This window comes from Suricata suricatta, chromosome 9, assembly GCF_006229205.1.
Source record: "Suricata suricatta isolate VVHF042 chromosome 9, meerkat_22Aug2017_6uvM2_HiC, whole genome shotgun sequence".
Lineage (NCBI taxonomy): Eukaryota > Metazoa > Chordata > Mammalia > Carnivora > Herpestidae > Suricata > Suricata suricatta.
Window position 1 is genome coordinate 79,862,404 of NC_043708.1, and position 4,383 is coordinate 79,866,786.

Here is a 4,383-nt window from a genome sequence, read left to right on the forward strand (position 1 = left end):
ATCAAAGTTGCACCAGCATTCTTTTCAAAGCTAGAACAAACTATCTTAAAATTCGTATGGAACCACAAAAAGCCCCGAATAGGCAAAGTAATATTGAAGAAGAAAACCAAAGCAGGAGGCATCACAACCCCAGACTTTAGCCTCTACTACAAAGCTGTCATCATCAAGACAGTATGGTATTGGCACAAAAACAGACACATGGACCAATGGAATAGAATAGAGAACCCAGAACTGGACCCACAAGTATATGGCCAATTAATCTTTGACAAAGCAGGAAACAGTGTCCAATGCAAACTGTCTTAATTACAACAAATTAATGCCTTTTTTTCCTATAGAAGCAGGGACTTAATTAAGTCTCCTCAGAATCTTTTTCAGGCTTTCTGTTTACTGGTGATCATTTCAGTTGGTGTATTTGTAATATTAGACCATCAATACCAACCAAGATCTCTTTTATTTTTTCAATTTGTTTTCAAATCAAGTCCTCTCAATGAAAAGTTTATTTAGATAATCAAAATAGCCAAAGTGCAATTCACTATGCTACAGCCATGGAAAGAACACAAACACAACATGAAGAGTGAAGGCTGTGCCGTCTTTCTCCAGAGCACAGAGCTAGTGATAATGGTGACACTGACAGTAACAGCACTGACAATATGCCCTTCCAAAGCCATCCCTTATTGCTGCGCTCATCCCAACAGTCTCAAAATCAAACAGGTTTCCCTGATAACCAAGAACTTCCCAAAATTAATTCCTGCAGCTTCTCATGTGGGGGATCTGTGTATGGGAGGAAGGTGATTGAGAGCATAAGCTCTAGATCCAAATGGCCTAGATCCAATGAAGGTCAAGGTGCTTAATACATCTAAGCCTTACATACTTCATCTCTAAAATAAAGAGGCTCCTAGGTAACTCAGTTAAGTATCCAATTCTTGATTTCAGCTCAGGCCATGATTTCACAGTCGTGAAACTGAGCCCTACATCAGGCTCTGAGCTGGGTGTGGAGCCTGCTTAAGATTCTTGGGGCACCTGGGTGGCTCAGTTGGTTAAGCATCTGACTTTGGCTCAGGTCATGATCTCGCAGTTTGTGGGTTCAAACCCTGCATTGGGCTCTGTGCTGACAGCTCAGAGCCTGAAGCCTCTTTCAGATTCTGTGTCTCTCCCTCTCTCTGCCCCTCCCATGCTCATGCTCTGTCTCTCTCTGTTTCTCAATAATTCACAAAAATGTTTAAAAATTTTTAAAAAAGAAAAACTTCTCTCTCTCTCTCCCTCTGCTCCTCTTACCCTGCTTGTGTTCTCTCTCCTTCAAAATAAACATGAAATAAAATTTTAAAAAAGTATATACCTCTTTCAAAAAACATGCGAAATAAAGGTATTAATGTGAAGGGTAAAAGGTGTTAACAGTATTAAAGAGCTTGAAACAGAGCCTGGCATATAGTAAGTATTTCTTAAACATCAACTACGGTGATGTACAGTGATCAGTAAGACCACACAGCAGGCCCCATCACCAAGTACCTCCACGAACATACAGAACCATGATGGAATTCTGCAAATGAAGAGGAAGGCTCACTCATACCACTGCATTGAACAGTTCAGTATAAAAGGAACAGAGGTTGTCATCTTTCCTAGCTTGTTCATTGCCTTTTACCACATAAGGAAGGTTCATAGACAGATGTGGGGGTCAGAAAACACCAGACCTCACAACATTGTATTCCCCCTCCTCTTTCCATTTCTTCTCAGAATCCACTCACTCACCCTCCATTCTGGAACTTCCACTAGGGAACCTCCAGCCCTCCCCACAGGATGGGGGTTTCCAGACTTGAGCCCTCAAGCTTGATCAGGAGGCAAATGGAGGCTGCTTCTGCCTGCATACTGCCAAACCCAAAGGCAAAGGAGTAAACTGGTCCCAAGAAAGAGAGGGTAGCAGGTGCTCTCATTCCTGTCCAGCCTGCCACTGAAAAGAGCTATAATGAACCTCTTTCTCACTAGCTACCTAAGAAACATGCTGCCACACTAAGGTGGGCACTCTTTTTCTGGAGATATCTTTCACTATTATCTCCAATCCCATATCAGGAAAGGATATTCCCCCTGTGAACATGACTTTTACCCTAAGCTTCTCCTGATGAACACTGGCTGACCATGACTCTTCCAAACCTTTCAAGGTATGTGAATGAGTATGTGGGCATGGGGGGTACATGGGGGAACAGTTCATTCTCCATTCATCTTGCCTTACCTCTGATCTCTGATCCTGCATTCAGAAAAGAAATGGAGCTAAGAGAAGGTAAGTAATTAGCACAGGTGACAAAGCCTTGCAACCAGGTAAGCTTGAGGCTAAACCGTCTCTTCTCTCCCTCACAACATGTTTCTTCCCCCTACCTGATATTCAAGAGTAAAAGCAGAACCTATAAACTCTTACAAAAATGCTTAAAACCTGATTGTCCCCCAAGAGTTATGAGCTGAATTCCTAGCAGAGAAGACAGAAATGGAGAAGGGCCCAAGCTTAGGAAATCTTCCAACAGCTTTTCAGAGCTCTTGGCCAAACACCATGAGCCTGATCTACATTACTCTTTCCCAGTGAGGTAACGCCAAAACATTTGGTCCCAACTTCATTCTGAGAATACCAATTTGTCCACTTCAACACAGCTGCCCTTTCCCAAGATTTATCTCTATTCCTAGTTTCCTGAGTTAAACCTTAGGGCTCCTGCATCCTGAAAATGGCCATGTTCTGCCCACAGCCTGTCCACACCAAGGGTTTGGCGAAAGCCAGTGGAACATGCAGTAGCGAGTAGAATGTCCCCTTGTGACCTCGAGCTCCCTTCTTGGCTCTGAAAGAAGCTCTGCTCCAGCCAGCAGCTACTTTCTTTTTTTTTTTATTTGCTTTTTATAATTTTGAAATTTACATACAATAAAATTAACTCTTTTTAGAACAGAGTTGTGAGTTTTGACAAATGCCTATAGTCATAACTACCACCAAAATCAGGATACAGAACAATTCCTTTACACCTAAAAAATTCCCTAGTAATGGTCATTTGTGGCCAAATCTTTCCTTCACCCTTAATCTGGCAACTACCAACTACTTTCTTTCCTTATTTCACCTGTTCCAGATGGTACATAAACACAATTGTATGGTGTGTAGTTTTTGGAGTCTGGCCTCTTTAACTTAACACAAAGCAGCAGAGATTCATCCAAGCCTTTTTAAACAGGAATAGTTCATCCCTTTATTGTTGATTACCAATCCAATGGAGGAATTCCCCAGAGCTTGCTTATCAGATTCACAAGTTGAACAACATCTGGACAGTTTGTGTTTTTCAGGCTACTCTGGATAAAGCTGCTATAAATATTTGCATACAGGTTTAATGTAAGCCTGTTTTCATTTTCATTCAGTAAACACCTAGCGTGGGGTTGATGATCATAGGGTAAATGTAAGCTCAATTTTATGATAAACTGCCAAACTGTTTTCAGAGCGGCTGCACTCTTTGGCATTTCTATCAACAAACGTGTGAGAGTTCCAGCTGCATCATATCCTCATCAGCACTTGGTATCGTCATGTTGTTTTCATTCCTTTCTCTCCCTTTCCTCTCACAGTTCTCTCCTGAGAGTAGACCCACTTATGAAGTTGCTTATACAAAGATACTTCCATGAAAATGGTGGGGCTCCATGGACCCACATGAGGCCACAGGATGGCAAGTGCGTGGCCATTCACAGGGTCAGGAACAACAGACCTCTTTGGCTTCAGCCAAAAAGAGGCAGGACATACCATGAGTAATGAAACTCAGAAAATGTCTAGGTTTAAAGCTCTCGCAACATATGAGGTTAGGGACATTTCCTTATGCATTCGTATGCATCTCTACACCTAATACCATCTCTTACTCCTAACATACACCTACATGAATACCTTCACTTTGGGTTCTGGGCTTTCATATATTTTTCAGAGCACGTGGGCCGCCCCCCCCCCCCATAAATGCTGCATAAATGGACAACTTCACTTGTAGATATGGGCAGTGGTCCTTAGGTATTCTCTATGTCCAGCTGGGGCCAAGGTACAGAAGTCCACAATGTACAACGAGTTTTAAAATGGTAGTTACTTACATGATGGGTTTTTCTGTTTTTGTGTTGGTTTTTTTTCCCCCTAGGAAGTGTGTCTTGGATTTTTCCCTTATTATTTTCATTACTTTTTTTTTTTCCTCTTCTTTTTTTTTTGGTGGTGGGGGTGGTTATGTTTAAATGAAGTTGCTTTTACAACACCAAAGACTTAATCATCCATTTCATATATAAAAGGTAGCTACTTTTTTGCATGGACCTCAAGTATATTGTAGTATAGAGGTGGAATTTAAGGAAAGGTATTAAGCAGGCTGTGTTTTAGCTTATGGGCAAGTAATAAATTGTATCATT

The 4,383-nt window shown here is 41.5% G+C and overlaps 1 long non-coding RNA gene across 1 annotated transcript in view; it reads right to left on the reverse strand.

Annotated features, from left to right (window-relative positions):
- The window catches only part of LOC115302440, a 178,505-nt gene that overhangs the window by 143,423 nt on the left and 30,699 nt on the right, over positions 1–4,383 (reverse strand). The gene's annotated exons all lie outside the window — the stretch shown is intronic.